The sequence below is a fragment of the Humulus lupulus genome, chromosome 5, assembly GCF_963169125.1.
Source record: "Humulus lupulus chromosome 5, drHumLupu1.1, whole genome shotgun sequence".
Taxonomy (NCBI): domain Eukaryota; kingdom Viridiplantae; phylum Streptophyta; class Magnoliopsida; order Rosales; family Cannabaceae; genus Humulus; species Humulus lupulus.
The window spans coordinates 48,500,199-48,513,410 of record NC_084797.1 but is presented as its reverse complement, the minus strand read 5'-3'; positions in this window follow the sequence as shown (position 1 = coordinate 48,513,410).

The window sequence follows — 13,212 nt, the reverse complement described above, 5'->3', positions numbered from 1 at the left end:
GAAAAAATCAGGTTGTTGTTAGAAATGTCTTCGCCCAGGTTGCGTAAGGATGTACAAAGCATAACTAGAAAGGTGGTGACTCTAAACCATTTCAAAATCCAGTGACAAGTATCTACCATTCTACAACTTGCTTAAGGGAAACAAGAAATTTTAATGGACCAAAGAATGTGAATAGGCATTTTGCGACCTGAAAACGCATCTAGCTGAACCCCCCATACTATCAAAATCGACGCTGGAGAGTGTCTATTTCTTTACCTGGCCGAGACAAAAAATGCAGTCAGTGCCGTATTAGTTCGAGAAGAAAACAGGGTGCAGAAACCCATATATTATATAAGTAAGAGGCTTCTCGGAGCTGAATCATGGTACCCGTTGTTAAAAAGCTTGTGTTCTGCCTCATTTTGGCTTCAAGGAAGCTTAGGCCGTATTTCCAGTCCCATTTTATTCATGTCTTAACCGACCAACCTTTAAGGCAGGTTTTGCAAAAACCTGAATTGTCGGGGCTACTATTAAAATGGTCCATCAAACTAAGCCAATTTGAAATATTATACATGCCACAAACTGCAATCAAGAACCAAGCCCTTGCTGATTTTGTTGCCAAGTGCACAAGTTTTCAGGACAAGCTGATAAGGGAGGCGGCGCAAGAATTATGGAAAATCTCCATTGATAAATCATCTAACAAAAACGGATCGAGAGGTGGGATAATCTTAATCTCACCTGAAGGACATCGGTTCCATACAGCTCTCAGGTTCGAGTTTGAAGAATCTAATAATGAAGCAGAGTATGAGGCCTTATTGGAAAGGCTAAGGGTGGCAAAAGAGTTGAAGGCAAAAGCCATCCAATTTTATAGTGATTCTCAGCTCCTAGTCAATCAGATATTGGGAGAAAACCAAGCTCGAGGCATCAAGATGGAGGCCTACCTGGCTAAGGTAAAGGGTGAGTTGTTTGAGTCTGAGTTTAGCTCCGTTGAGCAAGTAACCCGTGAGCAAAATTCCAACGCCGATGCTCTGGCTCGACTCGCTACCACCAAAGAGGCAGATATTGAATGTAGTTTCGGTGGAGTTCTTGGAAAGCCCGAGTATAACGGTAGAAATGGTGGAGGTCGGAATGATTGACGTAAAACTGACATGGATGACCCCTATAGTGGAGTACCTCATAACCAGAAGGCTACTTGATGATAGGATGGACGCGAAAAAGGTGTTGTATCAAGCTTCGTAGTATGTTATTGTTGAGGGAATCCTATATCAGCCAGGTCATTCGTTGCCCCTCATGCGATGTGTTATGCCCGTGGAAGCACAAACTATTTTACAAGAAATACATGAAGGCTTCTACGAAGATCATGCTAGGGGGCAAAACCTAACTCTAAAGGTACTGAGACAGGGCTAATTTTGGCCAACTTTAACAAAGGACTTGATCTTGTGTGTGCAAAAGTGCAACAAATGCCAGTGTTCGTCATAGTTGCCCAAGCTGCTCCAGTCGAGCTAACCATGATCTCATCCCCTTGGCCATTTGCAGCATGGGGAATTGACTTGACAGGTTCCCTACCAATGGCAAAAGGAGGGGCTCATTGTGTAGTAGTGCAATTGATTATTTCACGAAGTGGGAAAAGGCGGAAACTTTGGCAACCATCACCTCGAAGAGAGTCCTGGATTTTGTTGTGAAGAATATCATATGTCGATTTGGACTCCCTAAAAAGATCGTGTCAAACAACAGAACTCAGTTTGATAGTGATCTCTTCACAAACTTTTGTGAAACATATGGTATAACCAAGAGTTTCTTGTCGGTAGCATACCCACAAGCCAATAGACAGGTTGAGGCTATAAATAAGACCCTGAAGGAAAGCTTGAAGAAAAGATTAGATGAGGCCAGGGGACTGTGGCCTGAGTGGCTTCCACAAGTACTCTGAGCCTATCAGACCTCACATAGAACTTCTACGGGACATACCCCTTTTTCCCTAACCTTTGGAAGCAAGGCTATGCTCCCAATTGAGGCAATGGTAACAACCCACAGACAAAAAACATTTGACCAAGATCATAACCACAAGCTACTTAGTGCATCCCTCGATCTGATTGAAGAAAAATGAGAGGCATCATAATTACAGCTCGCCCATTATCAACAAAAGATCACTCGATTTTTCAATTCAAAAGTTAAGGGACGTAGACTCGGATTAGGTCATATAGTTCTCTGAAAGGTCTTTTTGGAAAATAAAGATCCCAAAGACGGGGTGTTAGGGCCAAACTTGGAAGGACCATATTAGTTCGTAGAGGTCCTATGCGAAGGAACTTTCAAGCTAGCCCGGCTAAGTGGGGAAATAGTCCCACGGACCTGGAATGCCCTACCCTTAAAAAAGTATTATCAATAGTTTTGTTGTTTTTATGTTTTCAGAGTTACCATTTATGTAAGGCTTATTTCTAAAAGCCATTTCAAATTAATAACAATTGGATTATGAAATAACCAATTTATTGTTTTGTTATCACAAGCTCACTTTGTAAAAGCAATCAAGAACACTTATACATTCTGGTTGCTTGGGAGGTGCACATTACCAAGGAGAATCCCTAAGAAAGTTCAACTTATTAGGATAAGGATTAAAAACATAGAGTTTGGAGAAATTAATTATTCAACGACTTTTTAAAAATCCAATCTTCAATAAACCTAACACGAACTAAGTTTGAGAAATCACCAAAACCCTGGATATAACCAAGTTTGAGGCCTGATTCCTAACAGGTACAATGCTATTAAGCTTATATAAAATAAAAAAAAACCCCTGGACATAACCAAGTCTGAGGCCTGATTCTTAACAGATATGGCACAAATAAGTGAGAAAAATCTTGAATACAACTAAGATATCGATAAAATCTATCTCAATCTAAAAGTCAACCCCTAAGATTTTGAATGTGCAAGAATCTAAGGATTCATAAACATGAGAAAATAATGGACTAAGGGAAACACAAATAGATCAAAAGTTAGATGAGTATTCAAAAATATATTGTCATCTCGAGGAGGAAAAACCTCAACCTAAGCCCAGAGGCAATTGTTTTGGTCCTAAGGGACCGTTACAAAAGCTTTAAAAAATAATAATAAAAAGGGTGAAAAATAAAAGTCACTGAGCTCCGTCAACTCGCTCCAGAGAAGTCACCTCCGCGCCATCCCTCTCAGCAACTCCAAAATCTTCGTCAATCTCCGATGTTTCCTGTGAGAACTGAATCTTGAACAGAGCATGATATGGATTCCACAACTCGGGCTGCATGAAAGAGAAGCTCATCCTGGTTGCAGGCCCAGCAATGGTAAAGCATCTCCTCCATTTGAGTTGATGACTCTACTGCTTCCTCCTTGGCCTTAGCCTAGACCTCGATCAGCTTCTTCTTGAGTTCTTCATTTTCGGCCTGAAGCTGATCCACGCGACGGCTCACCTCCACAACTTGATCCTGGGAGGCAAACAGGGCAACTTTTTCAGACCGCTCGCCCTCCTGAGAAGAATCCAGGGTGGCTTTGGCGGCCTATTCTCTCTCTTAAGCGACGCCCAGGGCAGCTCGGAGCTCCTCGTCCCTAGATTTAACTCGAGTTATTCCTTGAAATTGGGCCGGAACAGACTGCAGAAGAATGAAGCAAGTCAATAATAGTTTAAAAAAAACCAAAGAAAAAGAAAATGTTAGGAGAGTGATAAGGACTAACAGTGACATCCTCAGAACTGCGCTCCTCTATAGCCCTTAAATCTCTGGCATTGGCTCTGTAGGCGTGGCCGACCATGTGGCTTGTCGTCTCGTACATAATACCCCAAAAAGCCTCGGAGATCTTGTCCAGGTCATGTGGCTTGACCGGGATCTGAACAGTGGGAGCCTCACCTTGGATCACTTGAGGATTTGAGGGAGGTACATGTCAAGGAGGAGGAGGAGGAGGAGCTTGTTGAACTATACTTGTTGTTACCTTTTGTGGCTGCTCCTGGGTGGAGCTAGTACCCTTGTCTTTAGCCGGAGACTTGATGGTACCCCCCATCTTCGAAGTTTTTTTCTTTGTCACCATGGGTCTCTTCACCACGAGACCAGCTCTGGTCCCAAAGGCCTTAAAAGTGCCCCTCAAATCCGGGGCTTCTAGCAACTCCATCTGTTCACCTGAAAAAGGGTGAACAGAGGATTTAGCTTAATGAAGTGATTATTCAAGGTATTATAAACACAAGAGAAAGATCAAGAACCCTACCCTCCAGGCTAGGGGAGGAATCTACTATGATCAACTTGGGGTTATTGACTGGGCTAGGCACAACCTCTAACTCTTGGATTAACGGAGGTTTAGGGAGAATCTAAAATTATGACCTCTTGGGTCCTAGGGGGTTCATGTCCTTCCTTAGGGCTGGACTCAACTACGTACTGCCTAAAACCAGGGGCATATACACCTTGACACAGGGAAGGCCAAGTCCTACAGTTTGTCCCATACTCCTTAAAAATGGTGGACCTAAAATGGAGAGTGTTGTCAACTATGATGGCACATTTGGGATAGCTGTGGTCATAGTGTGCCACCAAATGGTCCATGCACTAGAGGAGGGTTGTGTTTAGATCCGGGTCAGTGGGGTGGCGACTAACGAGCTAGTTAGGTTTGAATCGAATTAGCCTATAACTAGCAGCAGCCCGATCTAACTCTCTGTAGGGGTATGGGTTACCTTGTTCGGAGGGGCTAGCTGCTTTCCCAAACGCAGCTCGCTCTAGATCGGGCTCCTAATTATCTTCAGGAGCTCACCTTTTACACACCAGCAGTGCCACGTCTTCTTCCTCCTCGACATCTTCATTGGCTGGCAAGATCTCTTGAGGAGTGAGGAGCCCAGGGATGACAGGAAGAGGAGCTCGGGTCCTCAGAGCTAGCATCTGGCCCTTGCTGATCAGTTTGCAGGCCACCATGGTGGCATCATTCACAATATTTTGATAGTCTTTCTCCCTCAGAGGAAGACTAGACAAGGTCTCTATTGACCCTCAAGGGTCACAGACCGCTCTATCCTCGCGAATATAACTGCATAAAGAACAAACTCATTCAGAATCCTTAAACAAAAAAAATTGTGTGCATAAGTGATCAAATGTTCGCGTGCTAAATTCATAAAGATAGAAGACATACGAGGATGGTTGAAGTATCGATGGTCGCAGCTCTTAAACCCATTTGACATAAAGAACACGTCTTTATAGTCATTTGGGTAGTTGGGGAGGTCGATGACGGAGGCTGAGTGTAACGACCCAAATTCACTAATAAGGCTTAAGGCCCTTGATTAGTGTGCCTGGAGGGCATAATGAGAATTATGTGTGATTTTTATGATTAAGATGCATGATTATTATTTTAAGCATGTTATATGACTATGTGTATTATGTAATGTGACAATTATGATATGTGAATCGTACCACGTGGGTGTGATGATATCAATGTGATGCACATGCCGAGACGGTCCTAGAAAGCTAGATAATGGTAACTGGTGATTTGGTAACCTGCGTAACTGTTAGTAACCATAGAGAGTAACAGGTTTTGCTGGAAAGTGGTAGAATTGTAAAGTAAGTAAAAAGGACAAGTGTGCCCTTGAGGTTTAGTTAGAAAGGGATATTTGAGGAAGGCTAAAGTGGTCTTTTGGCAGTAAATAGATGAGCTTCAGCTGAGGAAAAGTTAGTCACGTATAACACTTTGGAAGATTGATTTATGTTGAAAATTAGAGGAAAATCTAGAAGAAAGGAGAAGAAGAGGGAAGCTGAAGTTGGGTGACCTAAGAAGAGAATTCTGATGATTCAAGGCAATTAAGCTAAACCTAGGCCAAGATTACTCAGAGGTAAGGGTCTATCTATGATTTGTTTAAGTCTCAAGTCTGGTTTTTGGAGGATAAGCATGAATTGAAGCAAGTTTGTGGCTTGTTTTGCATGAAAACTCAGCTGGTTTGTCAAGGGGAAACTCAGTTTAAAGCTTGGATTGGAGGAAGCTCAAGTTGAATTTCTGATTAAGGTAAGGGTATTAAACATGTTTGTAATCACGTAGCTGTTATGATTTAAGGATTTAGAGGTTTGGTTTGCACTTTTCTCCACTTTTGGTTTAAGTGTTGAAATCTGAAACTTAAGTGTGAATTCTGAGAATAGTTGTGTGATTGAGTTAGATTATGATGTTTTTAGGTTGTTGAAAGGTTTATTTGGGGTTTTGAGTTGGTTTTGAGGCTTAGGTATAAGGTTGGGGTGATTTGAAGTGATTTGGGTTCGGGAAAACGTAGGGGAAAAACCCAGAATTCTGGGCTCGTGAAGGAGCACCGCGGCGCTGTTCTAGCGCACCGCGGCGCAAGGCTGTTTCTGGGCGGTGTGTGTGCTCTCTGACTTGCTGGGCGCCGCGGCCCTATAGGGCAGCGCCGCGGCGCTAGGCCAATTTCAGGATATTAGAATTTGCAATTTTGAGCCTTTGCTCCGGGGGTTTGGGGGATGTCTTCGGTGCATTGTTTTAGGGATTTGGGGGTTTCGAGAGTGTGGGATTGGTTCCGGGGAGGTAGCTTCGGATTGATTAGTGACAAAGGATGTTTCATTTGTGTTGTGATTAGGACTTTGGAGAGGCTCGGGGTAGAGGACCGTGCTCGCGGCTTCGTGGCATCGGAAACCAATGAATTTAAAGGTAAGAAAACTGCACCCGGTTATATGTTTGTGATGGGACTAAGTGCTCCCAAGAATTGTATCGTGTCAATGTTGGTATTACGCCATGGGACATGTAAAAGCGGCCTAAGAGTGTCGTACATACCATTAGCGCACAGAGCGCGATTTGGCCACTGGAAGCCATGAACACTGGGATAACAGAGGGAGCAGCCTGTGAGCGCTAGCCCTGGTTATCGTTTATAAACTGTGCATGTTATGAGTTGATATGCCTAGTATGTGGAATACTTGACTACATTGAATGATTATTTGACTAAGGCTATGTGATGCAACGTGAGATATTGACTTGTTTGATAATTGCTTAGGCTCTGTTGATATTGTGTTTTCTTGCTGGGTCTTGGCTCACGGGTGCTACGTGGTGTAGGTAAAGGCAAGGGCAAGCTGGACCAAGCCTGAGGTGGAGAGCTCCAAGGTGAAATGTACATAGCTAACTGTTCGATCACCACGATCGAGGAGTGGACCAGGACAGGGACTACCTAACTGCTTGTTTTGCCTTAGTATGGCTGGTTATTGTATCTGAGTCTTACAACTTCTATAAACAATCTTTAAACTTGTTTTTTTTTTGGGATCTCGTGTAATCGAATAATGCTTCTTAATGAAAAATGTGGCTTTTGAGACCAAAACGCTTTTAACCCTAGTTCCTTTGTAGCTTCTGCAACACAAATTTAATTAAATGACTTGATTAGCAGGTCTGGCACTTTATAAACACACAGTGTAACGGTCTTGGCTATCCAGGGAATTACACTGAGTTGGGAAAATGAGTGAGGTGGTAGAAACCGTCACCTCGCCCCTTTTGGTCGGGGCTGGCCTTGAGGCAAAAGAGGTACATGATGTTTTCCGAAGTGAGGACCTCCCACTCGTGCCTCAGAAATAAATACTTTAACCCCAAAAGCATGTATGAGTTTGGGGGGAGCTAGAATGGAGCCAGTTTGACATAGTTCAGAAAGTCTATGAAATACTAGTCCAATGGGAGGAAGGCACTGGCCTTCAGGTGCTCATCACTCCAAGCCTCGTAGTCGTCTTGTAAAGGGGCATAGCTCCGCTCTCCCTCCAGCGCAGGTCAAGCGATAAGGCCATCAGCTCCCATCTCAATCCTATGACTCAATAGGATCTTGTTAACTTTCCCCTGAGTCGTGATCCAGGAGACTATGTGTTCAGCCTGGAAGAATACGTTGGGGTCGACCACGATTTCCATGTCCATCACATGGCCGAAATGGGGGATGGGATAGTCGGGGATGATCTGCTTGCCCTTATCTTTGGTCTGGGCAGAGGAGCCCGCGGTGTTCTTCGTTGCGAGGGCCATAATTTAGATCGCCTGACGACAAAGTGGCCTATTAGTGGCAACCTAAGATGATTTCTAGCTACGTTTGTGGAGGTACAGAAATCCGAGGGTTTAAGCGTTTTACTTTTGAAATTTGAAAATTCATACGAGCTAAGTTGTGTCCTAGCCTCAAGACGTGGTCCTAGGCCACACGCTTTGATTTCTTAAAATCCCCTGATACTTTAGGATTCATGTGTCATATCCATCAAACCCACTACTTTTCTTTTGAAAGCGGTTTAATGAAAAACCGCCTAAGGAATCGTAACTTTTAAGCTACCTAGAACCAAATGTAAAACATCTTCTGCTTATACAGGTAATCAAACCGATTTATCATTAGAATTTTCTTTGAAAAAACTAGGAAATTTGCCCAGTTTTATGAAAACCTTGTTTCTAAATAAGCCTAATATCGTTCATTTAGCCTAAACTGAATCCTATCACCTATTTACAAACAGACGTAACCTAAACGACATTGAGCAAAGGATGTTTTCCACTGGTAAAAAAAAACTCACTAGAAAAGCAAAGAGTTCAAACCTTATGAGGAAATACTTACAATTGATATGATCGATTAAGAGAAAATGTCGATACGTCCACAGGAAACTCCCTGAAAGCTTTTGAGAATCTGAAAGGCGATGGAGGGTTTTTTAGAGAAGTTGGAGAAGAAAAAGGGAAACTTTGTTTTTGAAATGGATACTATTTGAATGCAAAGGTGGTGAGAGTTCAGGTCTGATCACCTTATTTATACGTAAACTACGAGAATTAATTCGGGTCATCCGATTGGGTTAGCTCGAGACCCAAAGGCCAGGATTAAATGAACATACTGCAGCAAAACGTTGACAGGACGTTTGTCACAATCCTCGAAACTCGGACGAATGCCAATTGTAGGCAGCCACGTGTCCATTACTCGAGTAGTGGGCAGACACTATTTTACATGGAGGAAGCCTAAAAGCCCCTACTGTGCATGTCAGAAAGTGACAACATCAAGCACAAGCACGAGCTTGGGGGGGCAAATGTTGTACAACTGGCAGATGAATATGAGGGAAAATAGCCAAGTAGGATATCTGGCTAACAATGATGTAAGCAACTCGAGGATCAATCCAGTTCGTACACAATATACATGTTATTATCAGGCTGCCTCTCGAGATAGCAATTAAGTTCGAGACTTATAATGGCTGGATCCAACTTTGGGTGTTCTAAGCTTACAACGAGCTAGAGTTCAAATAGCCTTTGAACACGAACTCGGGTAAATTATTCAGCTCGTGGAAACCTGGACAGAACACATACTGAAGGATCCCAAAATATTCGGAGACTCCTTACGCGCTCATTAATGCTCAGACAGTATTGAATATCCATTATTTATTATCTTAGATAGTAGGAGTATAAACTAATCTGTTATCAAATCATATCCCAAAGTAAATGGGAATAATCTTTATTAAATGTATACATTATTTATTCACAGTGTTACCCAAACATGTTCAAGAAATTCCCTTATAAATATTAGGAATAATGGATAGGGAAGGGACCATCCATTTTTGTATTACTAAAACTCTGCAGAAATTGAGAAAGAAAAGCAATAACATTATCTCGTAGACTAGGTGGATTTTAACCACTGAATCATGTAAAAGTTGTGTGTGTTTGAGAGAGTTTTAATTATTTCATTACGGTTTATAATTTACCACTAATCTACCTATCTAATTTCTTAATCTACTGTTAGCGAAAAACAGCGTCAACATAGATCAATTTATATATGACAATTAGTTGATATGTTTAATTGATTCTTTATGATAAACAATATTTTATAAAGTATTAATTACATATCTGGTCTAGTTTTGTATAGTCAAATTATATATAGCACCTTCGCTAAGATGTCTTACTACATATGTGATCCAGATCTATATCACATGTATTCATAATACTAGTGAATCATACTGACCACATGACATTATTTAATTAAAGATTACTTTTAAAACTTTAATTTTCTCCGAACTATTTAAATTCATTCCCTACAATCTTGATCTTCTTGTACCAATACAAGATTGTAGTCACATTAATGAATTTATGAATTTTCTAATATTTATACAATATTTTTATTCAAATAATAATATATACAAAAATAAATTTCCTTTATTTATTTCATAAAAAACATTGTCCAATACATATGCTTTAAGGGCGTCATTCCTAACACTTTCAAATATAATCAATCATAACACATATTTAATTATATATATATATACTAGGTAAAAGGAACGTGAAATACACGTTTACTTAGTTTTCTTTAGAAAATACATTAATTTATTTTTATTATATATTTTTTAATAGTCATATAAATTTTAAATAAATGAAAAATGTCATTTATCGTAAAAGAATGACATAAACATTTTTTTTAAAATAAGCCAAAACATTTTTCATAATTTTTTCTAAAAAATATAACTTTTATTAAAAATAAAAAATTATTAAACCAAGAATCGGTTAGATACACACTTTTATATATAAAGTTATAGTGCACTCTAGTGTTTAAATTGAACATTTTTTCTAATTTTCTTTTAGAAAAAAATACCTATGAATTTCAATGTAATAAAATATTTAAAAATTATAAATTAAAACTATAAATTTAAAAAAAAAATATTGGATCAAATTTTGATTATTTAATTTAAAAAAGAATAAATTCAAAAAAAAGTTATATATAAATATATATTATTTAATTAATGGCTAGAGGAATTAAAAAAGTAATTTCTCATTAAAAAAACTAAAGGGCAAAATAAGAAAATATTTATATTTACGTCTTATTATACTATTACATATATGTTTGGAAAAATAAAATACGTTAAATGACAATAAATTATTAATAAAAAAATTTAATTTAATTTAAGCACATAAATATTTTTCAGTTATAATTTTGAAAATATAACTGTTAGAGTAATTTAAATATGTGATGATTACTTTTTATTTTTTAAAATTATATACTTGTTTAGATTATTTTTTTTTCAATTTATTTACCTTAATTAGATGACTTTTAAAGCTAAGGTGTTAGAAAACAATAAAAAAAAATATTAAATCTAACTTAGAACAATAATTGATATATATCTATGTATATATAAATATAAAAGACTTATTTCAACACATGGGTAAATTTGGTTCACACAAATTTGGTATCAGAGCCCATGTTTTTAAGTTCTGCAGACCTCATAAGTATGCATGTCGAGACTTGGAAGAGACCTGACTCATCACACCCTAAGTTCTATTTTGTTTGATTGATATTTAGTTCGTGTAACGTGTTGTATTGTATACATTCATAACATTAGTCATGAATAGAATTATGTGAACCATCAGGTCCGACTGGGAGGAAGTGCTTAGGAAACATTGCTTACATGATAAACAAGATCATGAGTACCATGAAAAATCCCGAAGAAAAGTGTAATGATATGGAAAGTCTTATCTCACATATTATGAAGTTAATAAGAGTACACAATAAGTGGTTCTGCTTGGGGGACTAGCTGGTTATGATAAGAAATATAAGACACGTACAGAGGGCCACAATACCATGACAAAGTACTAGAGATACTCCAGATAAGGCTAGAGGATGTGAATGATAAATTTTAATTGGGACCTTATTTAAATGTAAGGCTTTCGTGTTAGGGTTTCCGAGAGTGTATGTGTAAAACCTGAAGAATTTTCAGGTTGAAAAGTCAAAAAGGGGAGGAAAAAAAATTTAATTATATATTCAGTCTTTTCTTTTCTTTTTCTTTCTCTCTCCCCGACACTCTTCTCCTCCTCCTCCTCTTCTTCTTCTTCTTCTTCTTCTTCTTTTTCTTCTTCTTCTTCTTCTTCTTCTTCTTCTTCTTCTTCTTCTTCTTCTTCTTCTTCTTCTTCTTCTTCTTCTCTCGCCAAAACATGGCAAGGCACCAGACCCAACCACCACCGGCCACCATTTTTGACGCGCGGCAGCTCATCGATTTCACCTTGCTCCTGCAACCTCAACTGCCAAGCGGCACCGCCCAACTCGCCGTCAATCATTTGGAATCGCCAGTCAAAGTTTTGGTCTGTCAACTTTGACTGTGTTTTTTGGCCAACTCCGACCACCTCTTGACGAGTGGTTGATACCCTTGGAACCAGTGTGGAGAGAGGAACAAAACCCACTAAGTCATTCAGGTCAACTCGTCATTTTTCTCCGGCAAGATTTTGGATATCTCCGCCCTTTGGAAGCATTTTCTGGGGACACCGGAGGTCATTTGGGCGAAGGAGCTGTCCTTTCGTGATGTACTCATTGAGAGGATCATTTTGATATATGCCATCACTACAACAAAAGCCCATTTCCATAACACAAATTTTCCCCAGCCCCAAATTTTTCACATTGTCCCCAGCCCCAAAATTTTTCACAGCCCCAAAATCATCCTCTCTCCTTCTCTGTCATTATTTCCTTCTCTCTCATAATTCAGATCTTTCTTTTCTTCATTTTCCTAATCATTCTCTCTCCTCTCTTTCTCCCACGAGACGTCTCCTTCACTCTTTCTCTCTCGCCTGTCTCTGTGTGGAGTCCGACTGCCACCTTCCCCTACACGCGCCGGCTAAGGATCTGTTGGGGTTTTATGCCCTAATTAAAACCCAAATTCTTTGTAATCTCATTTTATTATCAATAAAAGAATAGAAATCATTTTTTGACTTGGTCAATCACTTTGCTCACATGTTTTATTTTCATGATTATTTGTTTAATATAAACTTCTATTAAATCCTGAGCATATAGCTAATCTTATTTATAGTGACGTAATCACAGTGGAATATAAATATGATTATATGTTCAAAATAAGTTAGTCCTAAGATTAGTCAGTGCACCGGATTTACACTGACTTGCCAATCTACGATATGATCTACTTACACATTACAGTGTTATGTTCTTTCCAGAACATTAGCAAATTAGATAAGATCAGATGTATTTGTTACATCGGACAGGACCGATATTGACAGTTGATAAGATAAGTAAACATACCGTTATTATCTATTCTAGTCATATCATATAGTTGACCATAGGTCAATTCAATCTCAATTCTGAGTGGTTTGTATTCTAACGGATTGTATTATTTGAGTTCTTTGACTTGTTCGTTACCAGCTTACCCTACGCACTAGCCCATACTTACATCTTGGGAACTCGGTAGTATAATTGAGTGGGAGAGTTAATCATAGATATGAACATCTATAGCTTCTGATGAAGAAGTGAAACGATGGTGTCCTTTTAGTTTGGTTCGAGGTGTTAAATGA